The 26085-nt window shown below is 47.1% G+C and overlaps 1 protein-coding gene across 22 annotated transcripts in view; it reads right to left on the bottom strand.

Annotated features, from left to right (window-relative positions):
- The window catches only part of MGAT5 (alpha-1,6-mannosylglycoprotein 6-beta-N-acetylglucosaminyltransferase), a 397826-nt gene extending 371982 nt beyond the window's left edge, over window positions 1-25844 (bottom strand). For 12 of the 22 annotated variants that reach the window (XM_086367712.1, XM_086367578.1, XM_086367621.1 and 9 more), the window contains exon 1: window positions 25470-25844. The gene's annotated coding sequence lies outside the window, so the exon portion shown is untranslated. Of the gene's footprint in view, window positions 1-1317; window positions 6068-20828; window positions 20992-24457; window positions 24594-25469 lie in introns of those variants that run through there. The other 10 variants (XM_086367683.1, XM_086367741.1, XM_086367539.1 and 7 more) reach the window with 3 other exon arrangements.
- Window positions 25845-26085: the final 241 nt, after the last annotated feature.

The following is a 26085-nucleotide window of genomic DNA, read 5'->3' as shown; positions in this document are numbered from 1 at the left end:
TAAAACCAAAACTAAACAAATGGGACCTAATTAAATTTAAAAGCTTTTGCACAACGAAGGAAACTATAAGCAAGGTGAAAAGACAGCCTTCAGAATGGGAGAAAATAATAGCAAATGAAGTAACTTACAAAGAATTAATTTCAAAAATATACAAGCAGCTCCTGCAGCTCAATTCCAGAAAAATAAATAACCCAATCAAAAAATGGGCCAAAGAACTAAACAGACATTTCTCCAAAGAAGACATACAGATGGCTAACAAACACATGAAAAGATGCTCAACATCATTCATTATCAGAGAAATGCAAATCAAAACCACAATGAGGTACCATCTCATGTCAGTCAGAATGGCTGCAATTCAAAAGTATACAAACAATAAATGCTAGAGAGGGTGTGGAGAAAAGGGAACACTCTTTCACTGTTAGTGGGAATGCAAACTAGTACAACCACTATGGAGAACAGTGTGGAGATTCCTTAAAAAACTGGAAATAGAACTGCCATACGACCCAGCAATCCCACTGCTGGGCATACACACTGAAGAAACCAGAATTGAAAGAGACACGTGCACCCCAATGTTCATCGCAGCACTGTTTATAATAGCCAGGACATGGAAGCAACCTAGATGTCCATCAGCAGACGAATGGATAGGAAAGCTGTGGTACATATACACAATGGAATATTACTCAGCCATTAAAAAGAATACATTTGAATCAGTTCTAATGAGGTGGATGAAACTGGAACTTATTATACAGAGTGAAGTAAGCCGGAAAGAAAAACACCAGTAGAGTATACTAACGCATATATATGGAATTTAGAAAGATGGTAATGATGACCCTATATGTGGGACAGCAAAAGAGACACAGATATATAGAACAGTCTTTTGGACTCTGTGGGAGAGGGAGAGGGTGGGATGATTTGAGAGAATAGCATTGAAACATGTATATTATCATATGTGAAACAGATCGCCAGTCCAGGTTTGATGCATGAGACAGGGTGCTCAGGGCTGGTGCACTGGGATGACCCAGAGGGATGGGATGGGGAGGGAGGTGGGAGGGGGGTTCAGGATGGGGAACACATGTACACCCATCGCTGATTCATGTCAATGTATGGCAAAACCCACTACAATATTGTAAAGTAATTAACCTCCAATTAAAATAAATTAATTTAAAAAATACAAGTTAAAGTTTTCACCTTTTCTTCCCATATCCTTATGGGTTATCCCGAGTACCAAATTTGGGAAATGACTGCCCCAGCAATACTGTGACCACTTGGAGGCCTTCAATGGCTGTCACCTTCACTCCACCTGAGCCACACCCTTACCTCTAGCTCGGGTCAGCTGTCCAGGTCTCCACTCCCAACACCAATGACCTGCTCTTCATGTCTCCGAGTTCGGGGATCATTTGCTTCCATTTTCTCCATGTCCAGAGCTGACCTCTCCAGAATCCCTTACCTCCCTGAACTATTACCACCAATGCCCTCTCTTCCCCCAATTCCTGGTCTTTCCATTGTAATCACCCCACCCCTTGTAGCAGCAAACTCAACCTAATCGGCTGCCTGCTCCTCTGCACTCAGCACTACCAGGAAAAGCATTTGTTACAGGTGCCTTCACACCCTCATCTCCTGCAGGCCACCTTTTACCAACAGGAACCCAGGTTTTTATCCTCAGCTCCATTTCCAGTTATCCTCAGCCAGATTCCAAACCAGCAGCCCCTACCACACTCTACATCCAGAGCCTGTCTGACCTTCCACCCCATCCATCCAGGCCACCATTCTTTCATTCATTCCAACATCTACCGAGTACCACCATGTGCCAGGCGCTGCTCCCGTACTAGACAGGATGGAATCTCACAGCCCTGTCTTACTTTCTAGTAAACAAATTGCCATCAGCTGTTGGGAGATGCTGACAATAAAGCTGTTACATAACAGGGAGCAAGCAGGGGCCAGAGAATCCTGGTCACCGGATGTGACCTACTTTGTATCATTCCCACTTGTCCCCTTCCAATTTTTTTTTAATTGAGGTAAAATTTACATACCTTTGAATTAACCATTAAAAATGTTCAACTCGGTGACATTTAGTACATTCACAATATTGTGCAACCAGCACCTCTGTCCAGTTCCAAAACAATTCTGTCTCCCAAGAAAGAAATCCTGGACCCATTCAGCAGCTCACCCCATTCTACCCCTCCCCCAGGGCCTGGCAACCAGTAACCTGCTTTCTGTCTCTGCAGATTCACCTTCTCTGGATATGTGCATGCTCTGTCACTTCAGTCAGGTCCGACTCTTTGCAACCCCATGATTGTAGCCCACAGGCTGTTCTGTCCATGGGATTCTTCAGGTAAGAATACTACAGTGGGTTGCCATGCCCTCCTTCAGGGGATCTTCCTGACCCAGGGATCAAACCCATATCTCCTGCATCGGCAGGTGGATTCTTTACCACTGAGCCACAGGGGAAGCCCCACCTATTCTGGATATTTCCTATGGAAGGAACCCTAGGATTCCCCTTCAATTCTGACAACAGCTCTGATCTTCCTGCTTTCTTCCCTCCAGCTAGCTCCTCCTCCTCCTCCTCTGTGTTGGCCATCCACCATGTGATACCTGGGTCCTGAGTCCCCAGAGTGACTCCTGCCTCTATCTTCAAAATCTCCTTCTGAGCTGGCTCCTTCTTTCAGAAAACAAACCTTGACCTTACCTCCTCTTGCCCTCAAGACAAGTTCCAACATCCTCCTCTTCTCAAGCTCTGCTTCAAGATTTGCAAAGGTCTGCAGAGATTTCCATACTGACAAGTGAAGTCGATCAGTCGTGTCCGACTCTTTGCGACCCATGGACTGTAGCCTACCAAGCTCCTCTGTCCATGGGACTCTCCAGGCAAGAATACTGGAGTGGGTTGCCATTTCCTTCTCCATCCATACTGACAAAAAAATAGGTGGGGAGGGGTGGGGGGGCGGGGGGCGGGGAGCTCATCTCATCAGGGCAGTCTGGCATGTGATCAGGGCAGTCTGGCAGGGCGAAGCATGTGACCTTGGGTAATTGTGACTAACGCTCTGTTCCTCGCTTTTCTCTTTTGTAAAGTGGGGATGAGTATAACACTTACCTCATAGGGGTTTCATAAAGAACAGTTGAGTGAAAGCACCCTCAGTGCACGTCCATGTGCCAGGCACACTGGAAGGGCTCAAAAAATGCTATCACCTCGGTGATCAGTTCAATAAAACCTGAGCCACCCTGCTCTGTTCCAGCAGGACCAGGCCTCTCTGGCCTTTGCCCTCAGGCTTCTTTTGGGCTCAGCTTCCAGGGATTGGCTCTTTCAAGGTAACACTGTTTGGGGGAAGATGTCATCCACTCTCCTGGCTTTAACCTGCACCTGATGCAGGCACTGCCCAAACCCCCATCTATCCCGTCTTCTCCTCCAGCTCAGCTAGTTTGCATTCACCCAGGAGCATGTGTATGGCACACATCAGCAGCCCAGGACCCTTGAACTCAACACACCCGACATTAAATATGACCTTCCCCTCCTCTCCCTCTAGCCACCCCCGCCCACGCACCCACACTGGCATCCCAAGATCTCTTGCTGGGACCACCACAGTAGCTTCTCCCCCACCCAATCTTGTCCTTGTTCCTTCCTGTCTTTACACTGTAACCGGGAACACCCCCATCTGAAATCCATAGCTGCCCATTTCACTCCCCTGTGTAAACCCTTTTGGGAGTTCTGTCTCTACTGTTCTCAGGGGCAAGCCCAAAGGCCTTCCCCAGGAAGGCTTCTCCTGACCTCACCCCATCTCCATCAGCCCCTGCCTGACCATCTCTGTTCCAGGCATAGCTACCTGGGGCAATGCTACAGTTAGTTCACATGGCTCCTCTGCTTGGCATGCCTCTCCCACCAGATTCTCCCAAATTCTTCTCATCTTTCAAGGATCAGTTCAGGCATCAGCCCCTGAAGGAAGGTGTCTCTGATAACCCAGATTGGACTAAGCACCCTTCCTGCCTGACCATGACTGGCATTGGGTGTTTATGAGTCTGTTTTCCTCCTTAAACTCCCTGGAGACCTTGTTTATCTCATCCATCCATCCATCCATCTGTTCATCTAGCCAGTCAGCCATCTGACCATCCATTCATACATCTATCCAACCATCCATCCATCCAACCATCCATCTATCCATCCATCTAACAAAAATGCCTCAAGAGCCTATGTTCAGCCAGGCACTAGGACTACAACAGTTAACAAGACAAAAGAGGTTGCTGCCCTCAGGCAGCTGACAGTCCAGCAATGTAAACAATATGTAACAACCACCCCGCCCCCAGCCACCACCACACACACACACAGCAGCTGCACAGAGTGAGCTCTAGAGCCAGGCCCACCGGGGATCAAATCCCGACTCCACCAATGGTTAGCTGTGAAACCTGGGACAAATTGCTTCATTTCTCGGTATCTCAAGAATTAGAGCAGTCTGCCTAACTCATAGGGTTGTTGGGAGGATTAAAAGAGCTAATACAGATGTAGATCAATGGAAAGTAACTATAACCCTGCCTGGCATATAACAAAAGCTTCCTAAAAGTTAGTTGTTCTCCTTGCTGATGGGCCAACAGGGGAACTTACGACAGGGCCCCACCCTAGATGTAGGGCCAGGTGATGCATTTGTGCCCCTATGCCTGACATAGAGGTTCACTGGGCCACTCTGGTTAGCCCTGCAAAGATGGTTCAGCATCAAAGACTGAGAGCTGGAAGTCATGTGTGTAACCTCTGACCCAACTTGCCCACTTTTGCAGAAGAAAGTGAACTGGTGGGAGGGAAGCACCAGCCCCCAGATTTCCTGACTTCCCAGCCTCCTGTCCTGTTCCAAGAAGACTCTGGTTACCCGAGACAGCTGCCCTGCATCCTCCACGGGTTCTCATTACCCACAGCAGAAAGGCTGTGGCCACCTCTTTTATCCCCTTGCTTCCCCTCATGCCTCTCGTCCAAGACTGTTTTCTTTTCCTGTCTTGTGACCCATGGTTCTCTTATTTCCAAGGAGAAATCTGGCCCTTCAAAAACAAAAACCCCACCAAGCATTGCGGTCTTCTTCATGGAGCTGCTCAAACAAATCACAAGCAGGTGCAATCCCCGAACCCCCCACTTCCGCTCCTGCTCCCACTAGCTGGAGGAAGCCTTCTCCTCCGTCACCAGAAAGTTTCATTTTGCCTGCTCTGGGAGTCAGTCTTTTTTGGATGCTCCAAGTTTCAGAACGCACATCCCTTAGGGACCTGGGTGTAGAATGAAGCCAAATAACAGCTCTCATTTGAAAGCCAGATCCCGTATTTCCAGCCAGACACATAACTCTTCCCCACCGGGCCAGCTTGCCCTGGTTCCCAGCAGTGGCCTTTGAATGGCATGCCATTCTCTGGCATCGCTGACTTGATGACAAGCGGCAATCCAGCAGATGTTTTTAGAGGCCATGGGATTTACAGCAGTGTTCTGTTAGGAAACTTTCGTTTTCACACCTCAACTTGCCTGGAAGGTGGCAAGAGAATGAGACACAGAGAAAACATAAATCCCGGAGTGCTGTGTAATGTTCTTTATTATCTTCCGTGGTCAGGCTGTACGATCAGTTTCAAGTACCTTGAGTTTTACCTACCTTTGTGCCTGCACTTCTGCTAGTTGTATTCACACAAGCATATCTGAGGCTCACAGAGGCTCGTCACAAGCCAGGGTATCCAATCCTGGGAGTGCAATATATTTAAATGTGAGGACTTTTATCTTAAAATCTCACAGTAATGGTTATACCACACAGATCTGCCTTGTTAATAACAGTCACAGACAGAGTACTAAAGACAAGGGTAGTAAAGGACCTACCCACCTTACCATGGAGAATTCATTACATTACCCTTTATGGCAACAACCACTGACTCTGAAGATGTTTACCCTACATATGGAATTTTATGAGTCTTTCTCTATCTTTCTTGGAAATGTTACAGCAGACCCATTTTTTTCAACAACAACAAAAGGAAAAACCATTTTTCCAGAAGAGAAAAACCATCTGCCTTTCCAACAAAACCTCTTTTACCTTTTTATATGAAAGATCTCTGCTGCTGCTACTGCTAAGTCGCTTCAGTCGTGTCCGACTCTGTGCGATCCCATAGATGGCAGCCTACCAGGCTCCCCTGTCCCTGGGATTCTCCAGGCAAGAACACTGGAGTGGCTTGCCATTTCCTTCTCCAATGCATGAAAGTGAAAGTGAAGTCGCTCAGTCGTGTCCAACTCTTTGCAACCCCATTGACTGCAGCCCACCAGGCTCCTCCGCCCATGGGATTTCCAGGCAAGAGTACTGGAGTGGGTTGCCATTGCCTTTTCCATGAAAGATCTCTAGTTGACCTTTTTCTTGCCAAAGGAAACTTTAACCTAGCCTAAGAGGAATTTCTCTTTGTCTCTCTAACCAGTGCGGAACTCACCTTCAGAAGTTTATTCAATAAGTGCCTTAACAATTTATTTGTAGCAGCCCAATTTAATGCATCTAATTAAATACAGGTGAGCAGACAGGCTCTGGAATCAAATCTGAATTAAACCCCCAATCTGTACCTTCTGTATTAGTAAGGGGGCCACATGTCCCCATTTATGGCTGTTATCCTAGCTTCATCATTAATTTAATAGCACCCCTTTCACTCTCAAGAGTGTTCATGTTTCAAGACTTCCCTGGTGGTCCAGTGGCTAAGACTCTGTACTCCCAATGCAGGGGGCCCTGATTAGATCCTGGCCAGGGAACTAGATTCCACATGCTGCAACTAAGAGTTCGAATGCCTCAACTAAAGATCCCTCCTGCCAAAATGAAGATGAAAGATCCTGAGTGCAACAAGACCTAGTGCAGCCAAATAAGTAATTAAAAAAAAAAAAGACTGCTCAGGTTTGGATGATAAATTATATGATCACCTTATAGTTATGTGAGTCACTCAAGACAGGACATTTAACTTTCCCATACTTTGGTTTCACATTTGTTCAATGAAAACGAAAGATTCTAATTTACAAGGCTGTCATGAGCATGAAATTAGACAGTGTCTTCAAGGCTTGGTTCCCAGGAGGGCCCAGTATTCCTGCAAACACTAGTTACATGCTCAAGAGGTCCACCTTCTGGAAAAGGCGTTATTCTGTGAGATCTTCACCTTTAGATTGTCAGTTTGAAGACAGGACCTGCATTTTCCATTTTTCATTGTGACAAAATCTATACAATGGAACTGGCATCTGTGTCCAGCAGCCACACAATTAATTCTGCCATCTCTGGCCAGCAGGTGAATCACTTATGGACATTTTAGTTCCTATTCTCTAGATCTTCAGGACTTCATTTAATCTCTCCACAAAGGTAGGATTAAGATCAAAATTACCCCCAAACCAAACCTCTGTGAAAAGTAAGCCAAGTGCTTGTGGCTCAAAACAGGAGCAGGGGAGGGATAAGAGATCCTTTTAACTGAGTGAGCTTGGTGAATTTCTTGCTTTCTTGAACCAAAAAACACTGGCCTTACCAATCCAATGATAGGATAGTTTCTCAATAAAAGGATCCAACGTATCTCATTTTAAAAATTAAGCCAAATAGTACCCACAATCTTCCACTTGCATCTGTAATAGCATCATCAGTTCAGGAAGCATGTGTTGTTCCCTTTTTACAAAGAGAGAGAAAGAAAAATGCTATCACTTCAGTGACAGCTTGTTAAAGACACCTATGTTCACATGAGCAGGAACAAGACCTTGTAATGGGGCTGATCTTACTTCAAGGTAGTGGTTTTGATCAATGAGAAATATGATCAACACCTAAACCCAAAGAAGTAGTCCACTGCCCAAGAAATAGGTCATACAATTAATTGGCGGCCCGGGTGTTTTCCTCATTTATGGGGGAAGGACCATTTCCCAGCAAGTAGGGTTTGGGGTGAAGGCTGACAACTTCATAAGGGGTGCCCTTTGTCCTGGGTGCTACCTTACCATTCAGTGAGTCTGCCCTAGAGGGTGCTATGCCCCAGCTGTAACACGCCTTCGTGAAGACGCGACATTTGAAACTATTCGATTCCAGTCTTAAATCATAATATTTTCTGAAACACAAAATGAACAAATACAATTCCATTATGTAATATGGTTGCTCAAGGTATTATTAGTATTGCATGTGTAAAGATCCCTCTTGTGCTCAACTTCTAAAGAAATAGAAAGGAAATTTTCAGCATTTTCAGGCTCTAAATATAGAAGCTGTGGGACAAAAAAGATGTACATAGCAGCACAGCAGTAACTGCGTCTGGAGGACATCGAGGAACAACAGCAGGCTATTCTGAGGTCAAGACAGTTCCTCCCCACTGAAGTTTCTAGTAACAGAAAAAGACTTACACCACTCCCAGAAATCCAGTTACAGCTGGGGCACGGCACCCTCTAGGGCGGACTTGCTGGGCAGCAAGGTAGCACCCAGGACAAAGGGCACCCCTTATGAAGCTGTCTACCTCCACTCCAAACCCTACTTGCTGGGAAATGGTCCTTTTCCCACAAATTAGGAAAACACCAAGGCAGCCAATTGAGTGATCTACTTCTTGAGCAATGGGCTACTTCTTAGAGTCCTGTGATTCTAAACTCTGAAACACACAAAGAGGATAACAGAAGTTAGGCTGTACACAGGGAATTTTCCTGCAGGATGTCTATGGTTTTTCTCCACTTGAAAAGCTCAACCAGAAATCACACTTCTGTTCCAGATTCAGACGATTGATACATTTGGTTTTAAATGCATCTTGTACCTTGTACTGATCAATACAAGCCTTCCCTGAAGACTGTTCCGACAATCTTGCCTCCTCGTGTCTGATAAGAGAATGAGCCAAGGGCAAACCAAGAACCGTTCTTTGACCAGGTCTAGGAAGAAAAAGCCAACTGGAGATAACTCCACGCCCCCTACACACCCATACCTGGCTGTCTTGCGGAAAGGCTGAGTCAGGAGGTAGTCAACTCCCCAGTGAAAGCAAGAGACAAGGCACAGTGTGGGGTTGTAGTGTCTCAAGGACTCCCCAGTTCTACTACACAATTTCTGTACCACCCAGACCTACACAGATTGATGAGGTGGTACTCCTCCAAATGCTTGAAATGCATAAAATACATAGAATTAGAGAAAACTTTTAAAATTGTAACATAGTAACACATTTGCTTCTTTGTTAATACATAGAAGGTTATAGCACCTCACTCCAGTACTCTTGCCTGGAAAATCCCATGGATGGAGGAGCCTGGAAGGTTGCAGTCCATGGGGTCGATGAGGGTCGGACACGACTGAGAGACTTCACTTTCACTTTTCACTTTCATGCATTGGAGAAGGAAATGGCAAGCCACTCCAGTGTTCGTGCCAGGAGAATCCCAGGGACGGGGGAGCCTGGTGGGCTGCCGTCTATGGGGTCGCACAGAGTCGGACACGACTGAAGCAATTTAGCAGCAGGAGCAGCAGCATGTAACAACCACTGTAATTTCTAAGTCATAATGAGCGTGACATTTCAAGGTTATCTGTTAGATACCTAAAATGTGATACAAAAATATCAAATTTCTATTGGTGACAAAGTTGCAAACAATGCCAATATTACTGTGGATCATGACCAATATCCAGAAGTTAAGGGATTGCTCAATTTTGGTCAAAAGGGTGTGAAAATCAAGGTGTGATATTTTTCGATGCAAGCTCACAGATCCCCTTGAATCTCTTGCAAAGAGGCCTGTAGTAGTTCACATGAAAACTCAGGCGATAATCTCATTTCCTCCCCTACTCTTCAGGCTCTTCCAGAATCACTGAGATCTACATTAGAACCTGAACCCAGCAGGAGCCTCAGCTGCTGATAAGGCGGGGGGAGGGGAGGATCTACACCCAGGAGAGTCTCTTGGAAGGAGCAGGATGGGGCCAGCATCCCTATTCTTTTTTTCTCTGTGGGCTCTGTGTTAAGGGTTATTTAACAGGTTGTTGTAGGACAGAACCAATACAACATTGTGAAGCAATTACCTTCCAATTAAAAGTAAATTGTTTCAAATGTGGAGAAACACAGTTATTCAATTCAGTTGACTCATAGGTAGAGGGGAATTTCTTTCCAGATCACTTGACCTAGTGCTGTGGTATAAACTCTATAAGCCCCAAAGCTCAAGGCTTACAGCAAACTTCCACCTCTTTACTTCCTGAAATCAATTCTTAGATAAACTTCCTGAACACATTTTCAAACATATGTATTTACTGCTTTAATAATAAGATCAGATCAGATCAGTTGCTCAGTCGTGTCCAACTCTTTGCGACCCCATGAATCCCAGCACGCCAGGCCTCCCTGTCCATCACCAACTCCCAGAGTTCACTCAGACTCACGTCCATTGAGTCAGTGATGCCATCCAGCCATCTCATCCTCTGTCGTCCCCTTCTCCTCCTGCCCCCAACCCCTCCCAGCATCGAAGTCTTTTCCAATGAGTCACCTCTTCCCATGAGGTGGCCAAAGTACTGGAGTTTCAGCTTTAGCATCATTCCTTCCAAAGAACACCCAGGGCTGATCTCCTTTAGAATGGACTGGTTGGATCTCCTTGTAGTCCAAGGGACTCTCAAGAGTCTTCTCCAACACCACAGTTCAAAAGCATCAATTCTTCAGCGCTCAGCTTTCTTCACTGTCCAACTCTAACATCCATACATGACCACTGGAAAAACCATAGCCTTGACTAGAAGGACCTTTGTTGGCAATGTCTTTGCTTTTGAATATGCTATCTAGGTTGGTCATAACTTTTCTTCCAAGGAGTCAGAGTCTTTTAATTTCATGGCTGCAATCACCATCTGCAGTGATTTTGGAGCCCCAAAAAAATAAAGTCTGATACTGTTTCCACTGTTTCCCCATCTATTTCCCATGAAGTGATGGGACCAGATGCAAATGAGACTAAAAGGAAAATAATTTATAACAAACTAAACCTGTATTTCAATATGCAATTAGTTGGACAAAACCAATCTAGAAGGCTTAAGAAGTTAGATGCTTGTGTCAAAAACCAGGTGAGCTACAAGTGTTGACTAACACACGTGGTGTGGTGATGCCATGTGATTTTCCTCATGGTAAATTTCCCAATAAACAAACCACAATCTTTCTTCACGGACTGGAAAAGTCAACATTTATTTGAAACATGCAAAATACTCCTCATGTGTAAGCTAGGTCTCTAGGTTCAGGTAACAAATGGGTTTTGTATCCAAGATCACCTTGTAACCAAACTGGTCAACCAGACCTGGGCTGGAGTCTTAACCTAGGCAGAGGCCCCTTGTCTCAGCCTAGGTTCTTTTTTTTTTTTAACCAGATTTGCACAGCCAATAATAAAGTCATTGCTGCTTCAATGGCCAAAAAATGAAGCGGGAACCTAGTTCAGAAGTCAATTTAACCCAGTTTGGCCAGAGACATCGAATATATAGGAAGGTGGAGGTAAAAGGATTTGAAAAGGGTGGGAGAAACATTCATGAGTTATCTGAGAACAGGGGTGTGGTTTAGACTTGGAGCTGTGCCAACTTGCTCCTTGAAAGAAAAGCTATAACCAACCTAGACAGCATATTAAAAAGCAGAGACATTACTTTGCCAGCAAAGGTCCATATAGTCAAAGCTATGGTTCTTCCAGCAGTCATGAATGGATGTGAAAGTTGAGAGTTGAAGAACTGATGCTTTTGAACTGTGGTGTTGGAGAAAACTCTTGAGAGTCCCTTGGACTGCAAGAAGATCAAACCAGTCAATCCTAAAGGAAATCAGTCAAATATTCATTGGAAGGACTGATGCTAAAGTTGAAGTTCCAATACTTTGGCCAACTTATGCCAAGAACTGACTCACTGGAAAAGACCCTGATGCTGGGAAAGATTGAAGGCAGGAGGAGAAGGGGACAGCAGAGGATAAGATGGTTGGATGGCATCACCGACTCAATGGGCATGAGTTTGAGCAAGTGTCGGGAGATGGTGATGGACAGGAAGGCCTGGTGTGCTGCAGTCCATGGGGTGGTAAAGAGTCAGACATGACTGAGAAACTGAGCAACAACAAATTTCTCAGTAAAAAAAATATATATATATATATTTTTTTTTCCAAAGTCTTTTCAATTCCATAAGTCCATGATTTGATGTCTCTAAATTTTATTATGCTCAAAAATAATACTAATTCAGAAATGTGACAGTAAGGACTAGGTGCCACAAAGGGGTTCTGAAAGAACCCAAGGTGACTGTTTTCCAACTTTTTCCCACTAATGGACTCCATTATATCACAAAAAGAGGCACTGCTGGAGTCTAATGAATAAATAACTAGCACTTGAATAGAATTTGTGTCCATTTTAAAATTCCAGCTACTTTCCACAAGAAAGCCTCATTTAAATTAGAAAGAAGGGGAGCATGCTTATAATGAAACATTTTCAAAACCCTTTAAAAGTTTCCTATATAAGTCAATCAGGTATAACATTAAATATTAATAGCAAAAACTTAATTGTTGAATCTAAGTGAATAAGAGAGCTTGCGTGTGACACAGGAAAAGCGTTAGTTTTCACGTCTGCTGGATTTGTTTAGTGTAACTTCCAGATGCATTATGGGGAGAGCTAATGGCCCCTTAAACAGTGTGTCTTCTAAATGGAGGATCACAGGTCAGCCATGGGTTACGAAACCAATTCGGAACAGGGGGTCAGAAAACTCTGCCTTCAAGAGCCGAAGTGTAATGATACCTTGGGCTCTGCAGGCCAGATAACCTCTGTTACAACTTCTTGACTCTGTCACTGCAGCTTGAAAGCAGCCATAAACAAATCATGAACAAAGAGGATTGGCTGTGTTCCAACCAGACCTTATTTACAAAATGGGCTGCAGGCCATGGTGCTGACTCCTGACCAGCATTTTTTAAACAAATAAAATATAGCAGAATATATCAGAGGCCATGAGGAGAGAGGATAGGTACTGTCTCATGAAACTTTTCTTGCTGCAACACATTTCAAACTGTAGTGTTGAAGAAGCTTCTTGACAGTCCCTTGGAAGGCAAGGAGATGAAACCAATCAATCCTAAAGGAAATCAGTCCTGAATATTCATTGGAAGGACTGATGCTGAAGCTGAAGCTCCAGTACTTTGGCCATGTGATGTGAAGAGCCAACTAATTGTAAAAGACCCCGATGCTGGGGAAGACTGAAGGCAATAGAAGAAGGGGGTGGCAGAGGATGAGATGGTTGGATGACATCACTGACTCAATGGACACCAGTTTGAGCAAACTCTGGGAGCTAGTGAAGGACAGGGAAGCCTGGTGTGCTCTAGTTCATGGGGTCGCAGAGTCAGACACTACCTAGCAACTGAACAACATACACATCTGTATATGTGAGCTTTTAGTAAATATGTATTTCTTACTGTTGGCTGAGGGTCAAAAGCCACCATATTAGAAACGATAAGAAGAATCTGAAAAGAAAAACACAAGTTTGCTTCTGACTGAAACTGGTAAGAGATTAAAGACTTTCATGTTCCCCCGTCCCCCCAAAAAAAGTAAAGAAAAAAGGGTAGAAATAATGGGCAAGTTCTTGAGTCTAACATATAATCTTAAAAATATTTTTTAAATGTATCAAAATTTTGAAAAAAGAATATGAATTAGTTACAAGTAGTCCAAAATGGTCTTCAAAAGGACATTAAAATCACTACTTATGCTCTGCAAACATCTGATATAAACTATATATCAGTTAGCAAGAGCTGCATAACACACTTCCCCAGAACTCTGTGGCTTAAAATAATCATCAACGCTTTCTGCAACTCTACACATCAGCTAGCTGGTTCTGATGACCTAGGACAGATCTTGGCAAGATAAGCTCTGGAGACTTTGAGCATCTGGTCGTTCACTTGGGAGCCAGCTAGTCCAGAAAGGCCTCAACTGAAACAATTTGGCTCATTCCCCTGCATCTCTCAGTCCCTCCCTTAGACTAGCCCAGGCACACTTTCCCGGGGGTGGCAGGGATCTGAGTGAGCACGCCTAGCTGTGCAAAAGGCAATAGAAATGCGTAGGCTCTTAAACTCTGTTTATGTGGCATCAGCTAACATCCCAGGGGCCAAAGTAGTCATGAGGCCAGTAGTAGGGGAGAGGGATGGGGACTATAAGTTACAAGGCAAAGAGTGTGGACACAAAGAAGGAGGCCACTAATCGGGGCCATTAGAGCAATCACTCTGCCGCAGACACTATTACTGTTTGTCACCACCTTGGCAGAAACAGAGAGATTTTACATTATTTTAGTTTTCCCATTATCATTTCTCATTCTGGTTTTCCATTATCACTCCTAAGGCAGGAAGGCAGAGTGAAAAGAACACAGGCTTTGGAATCAATGAGATCCACTTTCTCAGCCTGGCTCTGCCACTTTTGGCTACCTGACCCTGGGCAAGTCTCCTTTGCACCTCAGTTTCCTCATCACAGCAACTACTAACATAATATGAGCTGGAACACAGAACATGTGTAGGTCAGTGTCTGGTTATCTCAGAACTCAAACCTTAGACACTGTGTGTTTGCGAATAGCTAAGTATATTCAAAAAGATGAGGAATAAGGAGATAGGCAAATTTTCTGGGGAGTAAAGTTTCTTAACAGAAAAGAACAGTTCCTTTACATAATAACTAAAAAGTCATTTCTTTACAAAGAGTTTTGGGGACTGTGGCAGGCAGGAATATGGCCCCAAGGATGTTCACATGCTAAACCCTGGAGCCTGTGAATATGCTACTAACAGGAGAGGTATGATGAAGTTAAGGACCTTCAAATGAGATTATCCGGGATTATCTGGGTGGGCCCAATCTAATCATATAGATCCTTGCTGCTGCTGCTGCTGCTGCTAAATCGCTTCAGTGTGTCTGACTGTGTGACCCCATAGACGGCAGCCCACTAGGCTCCTCTGTCCCTGGGATTCTCCAGGAAAGAACACTGGAGTGGGTTGCCATTTCCTTTCCAATGTATGAAAGTAAAAAGTGAAAGTGAAGTCGCTCAGTGGTGCCTGACTCTTAGTGACCCCATGGACTTCAGCCCACCAGGCTCCTCCGTCCATGGGATTTTCCAGGCAAGAGTACTGGAGTGGGGTGCCATTGCAGTCAAGGAATCTTTCCAAGCTGTGGTCCCAGTTTGATGGCAGAGTGACAAGGAGTCAGCCCAACACTGCTGGTTTTGATGCTGGAGGAACGAGGCACGAGCCTGTGAATGTGAGTGGCTGCTAGAAGCTAAATGAGGCAAGGATAAGGATTCTCCCCTACAGCTTCCAGGAGTGCACACCTTGGTTTTAACCGGTGAGACCCCTGTTGACCTCTGACCCACAGCATAATAAATCAATAGTTTATGTTGCTTTAAGCCATCAAGTCTGTGGTTATTTGTTATAGCAGTGACAGAAAGATGATGTAATCTTGTCATCTTCATAGAGAGGCTGACAGTGAGGAAATAGAAAGTCCCTCAGAGCCCCTGAACCAGGAAAAAGAAACTATGGAATCCAGAAAGCACTAACCAAGCATGGCATAAAAAAGGAAAGCTGCATCTGATTCTGGTTATCAGGGCAATTAAAGAAAAGGCAGTATGACAGAATAAGCAACTCATTATCAGGGAAAACACGTTATTGCAGTCTACAAGGAAGTACAATAAAATCATTACTTATCCACACTATCTCCAAAGATCCCTGGTTATAACTGACAAGCATGTACTAGGAGAAAAAACGTATTTTAAAAATACTTCCACAGAAACTTCCTAAAGGTTTCATTTAACTGAGGGCTGTTTCAGAGATGCAGTTCCAACTCTGATCACATTCATTTCTGTTTGTAGATAATATGACAATAAGGTAACAAGCCGTAGTGGTGTGTGGACATGAACACACACACACAGTCACAATTTATGAGACTTCATGAGCCCACAAATAATGCTCATAAAGAGGGAGAAAAATGTGTACACCCAAATGTACATGATGGATTTAAATGATGGATTTAAAAAACAGAACTCCAAGCCACAGCCAAAGAGGAACTCAAAATCAGAGACTTTTTGGAACTTCCCTGGCAGTCCGGTGATTAAGTCTTCCTGCTTCCATTGCAGGGAGCAAGAGTTCAATCCCCAGTTAAGGAACCAAGATTCTCATGTGGTGCTGGCATGCGAAAAAAAAAAAAAAGGAACACACTTAAGAATACCCTTGATAGATTAAACAGTCTACAGCAGATGAGTATGCTGGGCTCAGCCAACAAGTCAGACTAGTAGAATCCCACAGATGCAGGAGACACTAAAAGATGCCTCACATAACAGATGAGAAACCAGAGTCACAGAGCAGTGAGGTGACCTGCCCAAGGACAGCTGGCTAACTGCACAGAGACCTGCGCTGCCTGAGCAGCAGCTTACCTGTGCTGCCCAGCTGATCACATGACTCTGGGGTCACGCCCTCTGCGAGGCAATGGGGCGTCATGCCTATAGAGCCTGGCTCCTTGCTTAGAAACCCTTGGGGCCAGATGCAATTTTTTAACCAACCCGGGGTGGGGGAGGAGGATGGTGGCGGGAAACTCTCCCTTTCTGGCGCTCCCATCAGAATAGGAAATAAGGAATGGTGGACATATAGAAGAAAGTTGATAATATTTGCCCAAGAAAATTACACTGTCCTGTACTTATCTAGTACAGTGAAAAAGTACCCACATGAAAGTGAAAGTGTTAGTCCCTCAGTCATGTCTGACTCTTTTCGAGTCTGTGGACTGTAGCCCACCAGGCTCCTCTGTCCATGGGATTTCCCAGGCAGGAATACTAGAGTGGTTTGCCATTTGCTTTTCCAGGGGATCTTCCCAACCCAGGGATTGAACTTGGGTCTCCTGCACTGCAGGCAGATTCTTTAACCATCTGAGCCACCAGGGAGGCCCAACATAATGTTGCCTTTAAATCTAGCAAGCACAGCAGTTAGACATGATAGAAGGGGAGGAGGGAGAAACTGACCATCCTTAGCCACTGGAGCTGAGAATTCTGTTAAGGAAGGTAGGCCATTCTGATGGACAGAGGGGCTGGAAGCTAGGCTTGCAAAGATCTCAATTAAGACTGAGGATTCCTCAGTCCATGGGGTTGCAAAAGAGTTGGACACAACTCAGAGACTACACAACAACAACTCCTCATATGATGAACATTACTGGGGAGGGAGATGGAGAAAAATTCTAGGAGATGGGGTGAGAGAAGTATAGCGAACACAAGTACTAAGGGAAAAAAAAGAAGGAAAACAAAAAGATTGTACTTAACAAGAGGTATAGACAGTGCTTTCCTAAACGAGATGCGTGAAAGAAAGAACTGGTCATTGAGAACATTTCTCATTGGAATGTGCTGAGTTGCTCAGTCGTTTCCGACTCTTTGCAACCCCATGGACTGTAGCCCTCCAGGCTCCTCTGTCCATGAGCATTCTCCAGGCAAGAATACTGGAGCGTGTAGCCTATCCCTTCTCCAGGGGATCTTCCCAACCCAGGAGTCGAACCAGGGTCTCCTGCACTGCAGACAGATTCTTTACCAGCTGAGCTACCAGGGAAACTCATTAGAATAAATACTAGTATATGAAAAAATTAAAGTTGAAAATAACAGATGGCCAAAGGAAAAAGGAAAAGCAGCTTCAAGGAGATTGTCGTCAAAGTCTCTATTCTTTCAACATAGTTATTTCACAGGAAAGCAATAATGAAGGTACGTAAACAGACTCTGGCCCAGCTTGTGGCAGTATCAACACTTAGCCGCTTTCTTGAGGGTGCTGAGCTGGGGAACCAGAGAACTCCAGGAGTCTGGTCATCTTCTGCTCTTTGAATCTCAACTTCCCAAGAGGGGAAAAATAGCTTCACTAGGGGAAGCAGGTTATTTTTAGGCTGAGAAGGACCACAACCTTTTATTCTAAACATACAAAAACACATATCCCAAAAGACAGTGAGGGTAGAGGGCTAGATCTTCTTAGGTAAACAGTTCAACTGTCTACTAAAGAGTGTGCCAGCAAAAGCAAAAACAACTTGAGCTTCTCCTCAATCTCTTTTTGTTCAATACCGCTGTTTTATTTCTTTATTCTACACCTCCTTTGCCACATGTGTAGGATTATACGCCGGAGAAGGCAACGGCACCCCACTCCAGTACTCTTGCCTGGAAAATCCCATGGGCAGAGGAGCCTGGTAGGCTGCAGTCCATGGGTTCGCTAAGAGTCGGACTCGACTGAGTGACTTCACTTTCACGCATTGGAGAAGGAAATGGCAACCCACTCTAGTACTCTTGCCTGGAGAGTCCCAGGGACGGGAGAGCCTGGTGGGTTGCTGTCTATGGGGTCGCACAGAGTCGGACATTACTGAAGCGACTTAGCAGCAGCAATAGCAGCAGCAGCAAGATTATATGAAATTTGAGGACTGAACGGAACGCTTGAGTTTGTTCAATCCCCACTTAGTCTCTAATGTAAAAATTAAAGCCCAAAGCAGTCGCATGGGCTGAATGAATGTGTTCTTCATTTGCATATTTGTTTTAACTGAATTTAACTCTTCTGTGTGGGCCCTGCCCAGGCCTAGACTTTAAACTCCATGAACAGCTGCTGCTACTGCTGCTGCTAAGTCGATTCAGTCATGTCTGACTCTGTGCGACCCCATAGACGGCAGCCCACCAGGCTCCCCCGTCCCTGGGATTCTCCAGGCAAGAACACTGGAGTGGGTTGCCATTTCCTTCTCCAATGCATGAAAGTGAAAAGTGAAAGTGAAGTCGCTCAGTCGTGTCTGACTCTTAGCAACCCCATGGACTGCAGCTCACCAGGCTCCTCTGTCCATGAGATTTTCCAGGCAAGAGTACTGGAGTGGGGTGCCATTGCGTTCTCCGCCATGAACAGCTGGGACTATTTATTAACCACAAAAGTTCAGAATCAAGAACAGGTGAGAACAACGACGTGCCTAATGTGAGGCCAGTCAAATATAAGGAATAAAATGAAGAGAAACAGCACTCGATGGTACACTTGATGGAAAAATTCCACGAAATATGAAAATCTCTGTGGTCAAAGGAATATTTTGTGAGACTTCAGCTCTATCTAAGATCCCAGAGACACTGGGGAAACATCCTTACAGGCCTTTCATTGGAAATGTTGGGGCATAGCCCTGACTCATCTGCCAGATTACCTCTGGCCCACCCCATACCCCGAAAGGGTGGAAATCAACACCAAGCAGGGGACTTCCCTGGTGGTCCAGTGGTTAAGAATCCGTCTTCCAATGCAGGGGACGAGTGTTTGATCCCTGGTCCAGATACTAAGATCCCACATGCCACAGGGCAACTAGAGACACCCACATGATACAAAGACCCAGCACAGCCAAAAAAAAAAAAACAACAAAAAACCACAGCCAGGAGCCCTAAGACACAGAGACAGAGAATGAATATTTAAGAATAAAATGTAAAAGCCTTCCCAGACTATATCCCTAAGATGTGAAACTTATAAGGTGACCTAAGCAAGGGAACACCTCATATAAAGGCACTTAAGTTGCTCAGATTCTTCTATTTGGGTATGCACAAAAGACAGGGCCACACGCACCTGCTCCCCACCAGACTGCAGGGTGAGACTGGATGTGAGCACACAGGGTGCTGGGAGTGGGAGGGACAGATGTCAAATAACCATCACATTCTCTTCCTGCGTCATGACTATAAACAAAGTAGGCACACATCTGCTTTTATCACTGTTGTTATCACTGTTCCTAAGAGACCAAGGTCCGGCTTTGCCACTGTCATCAAGCAGGGAGACTTCAAGCAGGTCCTTCTGCTCCTCTACACCTCCAGGACTGCAGCTAGAAAGAGAAGGGGTCCCGGGGGATCTCCTTGAGGTCCCTTCCAACTCAAGTGACTAAGACTCTTCTTGGCCTTGTTGGAAAGAAGGAGCTGGCCAGTACAAGGTGAGCTTGCTAGCCTAAAACTAAGCTAATGTGGACCCTGGACCTAGACCACCCAGGTTCAAATCCTCAGCCAGCTGCTTGCATGACCTTGGCCAGCTTTCATAACCTCCCAAATACCTCAGTCTTCCTACTGTATAAACTGGGAATAACAATAGTCTCCATCTCAGTGTTGTAGCCAGGAGCAAACAAGATACAAATGAAGCCTTTGCCATCACATCAGGTATAGAAGATACATTTTTCATCTCCATCTCTCCAAGTTTCTTGCCCACCTGTTCTGGACATTTTTCCACCCAGATATACAATCACTGCAGATGGTGACTGCAGCCATGAAATTAAAAGACACTTACCTCTTGGAAGAAAAGTTATGACCAACCTAGACAGCGTATTAAAAAGCAGAGACATTACTTTGCCAACAAAGGTCCGCCTAGTCAAAGCTATGGTTTTTCCAGTAGTCATGTATGGATGTAAGAGTTGGACTATTAAAGAAAGCGGAGAGCCAAGGAATTGATGCTTTTGAACTGTGGTGTTGGAGAAAACTCTTGAGAGTCCCTTGGAATGCAAGGAGATCCAACCAGTCCATCCTAAAGGAAATCAGTTCTAAATATTCATTGGAAGAACTGATGCTGAAGCTGAAACTCCAATACTTTGGCCACTTGATCTGAAGAACTAACTCATTTGAAAAGACCCTGATGCTGGGAACGACTGAAGGCAGGAGGAGAAGGGGATGACAGAGGATGAAATGGTTGGATGGCATCACCAACTCGATGGACATGAGTTTGAGTAAACTCCGGGGGCTGGCGATGGACAGGGAGGCCTGGCATGCTGCAGTCCATGGGGTCGCAAAGAGTCAGATATGACTGAGCGACGCAACTGAAGTATACAATCTTTGCTGATCACCAACAGAACACACTCTCATGGGTGGACAGAGACATGAAAGAGATCCAAAACTATTATACTGGAAGACTGTTCCATGTGGGATATTATTTTTTTTTAAAAAAAAAAAGAAAAAGCATCTTACCAGCACACTAGGACTTAGCGCGCTGGGCTGAGAATGCAGCACTAGTGAGCGGAGCTTGAGCAGGACTTGGTGGGCGGGGCTTAGGCCGGATCAGTGGGCGGGGCTTAGGCAGGAGTCGAGGACAGTACACCTTACTTCAAGGACCAGCACCTACCCGCAACCCCTAGGGATGCAAAATCAGTGAGGCTGTTATTCTTCTACAGATAACCTTGAAGTGATGACATTTTTAAACAAAGTAAATCAATTGCAAACAGCAGTACTTAACTCTTGCAGATAAGGAAGTATTTGGGTACATCTGGCTGCTGAGTTCATAGGCGACAAGGTGGGATCAATACTCCTTAGCCATCCTAGGCTGCTGCCCCAGCTGGGGCCAAGGTCCAGCAAGCATTAACACAGGCATGGCAGTGGTGGTGGGGGGGTGGCGTTTAAAGGGAGAACTGCTCCCACAAGACCAGCCACAACAGCTTAACCCCCCTGCCTGTCCAGATTTTTGAGGCTGGACAAAGGCCCTGACAGAAAGGCCCCTGTCCTGTTTCCAGAAGGGTAGGTGCTCAAACAGGAGAACTGTGGGATTCTGAAGAAAAAAAGATTCCTATGACCTTTCTCATGCACACGTACAGCTTTCCAGAGATGACAAAGTCAGGGAAGGACAGACTTAACTATGGTAATGAAAAAAATGAGGAAATGGCAACCCACTCCAGTGTTCTTGCCTAGGAAATCCCATGGATAGAGGAACATGGTGGGATACAGTCCATGGGGTTGCAGAGTCCAACATGACTGAGCGCACACACAAACAAAGTGGGCAAACACAGATCAAGTTCCAACTCTTCTAGCTGAGAACATTGTTACAGGACTAAGGCTCCTGGGACCCATCTTGGCAACTTTCCAAGGGCTATTAGTTTGCCTTAACACAGGGAAAGAGAAAGTCAGATGCATTAAAAGTGAGAAGATAATTTTGAAGGAGGACGTCTTCATACCCAGCACCAGCACCCACCAAACCCGGCTCAAAGTGGCTGCCTGATAAACACTCAGTGAAAACCCTCAGCTGGCACTGAGGTTTACAGCTATGCTCAGACTTTCAGTGTTGACTGTTTAGGGGCATGGCTTAGACTGGCAGCTTTAAGAAGATGGGGTTGGGGAGACCTTAACTCAATCTCAAACAGAAATCTTAAAGTTTAGCCATCTATTCAATATTGTGGAATAAACCATAATGGAAAAGAATATAGAAAAGAATGTATATATGTGTATGACTGAGTCATTTTGCTATACAGCAGAAATTGATACAACATTGTAAATCAACCATACTCTGATTTAAAGAAAAAAAAATTTTTTTAAGTTTAACCATCTTCCAGCCATTAAGAGTGACTCTATACTTCAAAGCAATTATGAACTTTAAAGGCAGCCTAGTAAAACGTGCCCTGGCGAGTACCAAATTTATTTCTCACGTAAGACTCTCAACTGTCACCCACCTGGCACTCTCTCAAAGGTATTACCTCTCTCTTTCTTAAAGTACCTAGATTCTGAAACACACGCATCTTCCTTCAGCCAAAACTGTCTGTTAACAGTTCACCTGACACCAAAACCCTTCCCCCAAATTTGACATCCCCTCTAACAAACCCCCAGAGATCATGCCCCCCACAGTACCAACTTTTCCAAGACCTCCTGTGGTAACATCAGTGCAGAACACCACCCTCAACAGCCACTCCAACCTCCTACAGCTAGGAGGCCAAGACACACGAGGAGGAGAAAAGAAAGAATCCTCTCGGCTCTTTAGGCCTCTAGGGAAGGAGCAGAGCAACTACCTGCCTGGAGGACCAGAGTGCAAAAGGACAAGAACTTCCCAAACAAGGTCTTATTGATGAATGCTCCTGGCAAGTTTCCAGATAGCTCTGCAGGGGACAGTGGTCACCATCTGTCCCCTGCCAAAATCAACCTGAGAGTGACTCTGCAATGACTTAGAGCATTAAGTCTCTGCAATGACTTAAAGCCACAGGAGTATTAAGAGGCTCACTTCATACAGAGGAATCAAAGGCACTCCCTGGGCTAGGATCATGGGGATTCTGGCGCTGCAATGCTTTTGGAGGCCAACTGGGCAAAGGCTGGTTGGTGATGTTTAAACTGAGAAAACTCAACAGGAAGGGAGCAAATTTGAATTCCTGTGATTTCCTAAGGTCCCTTCCAGCCCCAAGCTGCTACCAGAGAACACTGCATATGCACATACATGTGTACATGCTTCTTTATAAAAATGCATGTACGGATGTGTGAATATATATATATATATGAGTACTATATTCACAATTCCAAACACAAAGCACTTGAGATGTGCACACCTGAGGCAATTCAGAGACGCTTGAGCTGCTGGAACACAGATGCCACTAGCAGATCTGAGCACAGCCACCCAGCCCACCTGCCTGTCACTGCAGGCACCTTCAAACCAACCTGCAGCCGCTAGTGTAGGCTCGAACCCTGCAAAGTCCCAAACTGGTACAGTAGACTCCTTTCCCACTGACTCCAGTCACAAGTATCCCAGACTCGAGAAGGTGGGCTGGAACCAAGGAGGGGATGAAAAAATGTAAAGACCAAACCTCTATCCAGAAACCCAGGTCTGCCATTCAGGGGTCCGGCAGAGCAGGGTCCTTCTTCTCCCCTCCCCCCCGGTCCCTAAAAGAGGCAAAAGGTCACCCTCTTCTGCCAATGCCATCACCTCTTCTCAGGGTCTCTCTACTTCAAGTTGACTACACGGATTTCGAGTTAGTAACTGAAGAAACTAAAAAGTCTAGAAAGCGGAGCTTTGCTGTAATCCTAACAGAGCTAACCAAATGTGAGGGTTTCCTATCTCAGCCCTGAACAATAAGAGCAAAAAGAATCTGTGCTGTGTGTGTGTGTGTGTGGGGGGGGGGGGGGGGGAGGGGGAGGTAGGCGGGAGGAATAAAAGTTCATTTATTAAGAAACACCTGTTATGGTTTACCCGTCCGTGAAAAACATTTTGGTGATTTTCTCCAATCAAAATCGAAGAACTTCTAATCCGAGTTAAGGATCAGGATGTAGGTAGCTAAACTGGGGGACGGGTGGAGGGGGGAGGTGGGGGGCGGTGGGTGTGTCTCTCGGAATAAAAACCCACGGAGTCGCTCAGGTCCTGGCAATGAACGGAGGCGGGGCGCACCGGCTTCCCACCCGCCCCTCTTTAGAATGAGATTCCACCTCTAACACTCGGATCCGAGTTGTTTACAGGTGCAGTACTGTCATTCCCTGGGGAACCCCGCACAAACCTCAGCCTTCCCCTCCCAAACTTCACCGCCCCCAAAGTGCCCAGCCGTTCCTAACTGGGCAGTCAGGGCCGGGTGCAGAGGGAGGTGTCCGCCCTGGGCCGGGCCTGGCAGTCAGCGACAGGAGTACCGGGCCCCAGACCTCGACTCGGGCATCTCTGAAAACCCTCTGCATCGCCAGGTTACCTCAGCCCGCAAGCGCCCGGCACCCTGTCTGCGCTCCAAACGCCGCCGGACAATGCAAGCGCCACCTCTTTTCTCTTCCGCGCGGCAGCTACGAAACCACGGCTTTGTGTGTGACAGCAAGTGTGTGCGCGCGAACGTCCCCGGGCTCACACACCCCCTTCCATCCAGTCTGCTCACCGCGCCTGGTCCGCGCGCGCGGCGAGCGCATCCCGAGCGGGTCCTTACATCAGGCGGCCTCACCGCCATGCTTCTGGCCACCCGGCCTCGGACCTGGCCTCGGGAAGCTGGGGGCGACATTCACGCCCCCGTTCTCAGCCGCAGGGACGACCGATGGGAGCAACGCCGGGAGCCGGGCAAAGACGAGGAGGCGAAAGGACCACTGACGCGCGCCGCGCCCCCAAGTTTGGCAGCCGAGGGCCGGGAGGGGGCCGGGAGGGGGCCTGGGCGGCTCGCGACTAGGCAGGAAGTTCCCAAGGCCGCACTGAGCATGCTCTCGGGGATTGTGTGAGCGGGTGTGGGCTCTGCGCTCCCCGCAGCCTCTCCGGCCAGGCAGCCTCCAGAGCGCGCGGGCGGGATCCGCGGCCCGCGAAGGTCCCTTAAGGGTGGGAGGCACCCCCAGGCTTCCCTGGCCCCCTGAACCAGAGCACCCGCCCCCCACATCTCTCTTTCCCAGGGGCCAGGAGCCAGCCTTCCTTCTTTTACTCCCCAGCGGCCGGTGGCTGAGCCCGCCCTGCGCTCCCAGGTCCCGGGCACCCCAGCCCGGCCCACACCCTCAGCGTGACCCCACCAAGCTCCTCCGGGGTCCGAGCGCCCATCTACCATCCCTGGCTGCTCGCCTCCAGTCCGCGCAACTAAAGCCTTCTCCGGACAGTCCCTTGAAAAGCCCACAACCCCCACTTCCCAAGGGCCATGGAGCCCTGCAGTCTCCCCTGGGAAGCGGTTGCCCCGGGCAGGTGGGCGCCTCAAGGCGTATCCCCGGCCGCACTCCCGGGTCTCTCAACCCGGCCAGGGCACCCAGGCAGGCGGCCGGGTAGCGGAGGGCGGAAGACCCCAGACGGGCAACCCACGGTGCAGACTCTTCCCCCACCCCCGCGCCCAGCTCCCCGCGCCCTCAGCGGTCCCTTCTACGTTCATCTCCCCGCGGAGATGGAGAGCTTCGACGCGATCGCCCCGACCCACTGGCTCTCACCTCCTTGTTTGAGCGGTAGCAGCAGCCGGGAGTGCCTGCCAGCCGCTGTCTCCAGGGGAGCCCAAGGCGCGGCGGGGCACGGGGTCGCGGCGCCCCGAGCCTGCGGCGCGGCTACCTGGGCTGGATCGCGCCCGGGGCCGCCGCGGCAGCCGCGGGAGCCGCAGGGCCGCCGCTGAGCGGGCCGCGGCAGGGACAGTCTGCAAACTCTCAGCCCTGGCGGGGCCGCGCACGGCGCGTCCACAGTCGGCCTGGACACTGCAGAGACGTTCCTCCAGGGCTCAGCCGACCAGGGCGGGGGGTCTGTCTGCAATTTCTTCCTTCCCTCCCTTACGGACCCCTCCAACTTCCTTCCAGCTTCTGAGCTCGCAGCTCTCTAAGGCAGGGATTCCGGCCAGGGACGTTCGGCAAACTCCCCGCCCTCCCCGCGGAGCGCTCAGCCAATTCGGAACGCCCCAGCCTCTCAGGGGCCGTCTGCAAACTCCCAACCCTGTCGGAGAGGACTTCTACCAACCCTTCAATTCCGCAGCCCAAAGGGAAAAGGGAGCAAGGGAGACACTTTGCGGCCACAAATAATAATCTAGCAAGGTCAGGGGCAAGTATGCACATACTGATGTGA

Source organism: Bos grunniens, chromosome 2 (assembly GCF_055505025.1).
Source record: "Bos grunniens cultivar Pamir isolate PY7600 chromosome 2, Bosgru_T2T1.0, whole genome shotgun sequence".
NCBI lineage: Eukaryota > Metazoa > Chordata > Mammalia > Artiodactyla > Bovidae > Bos > Bos grunniens.
This window is presented reverse-complemented; position numbering and strand designations above follow the sequence as displayed.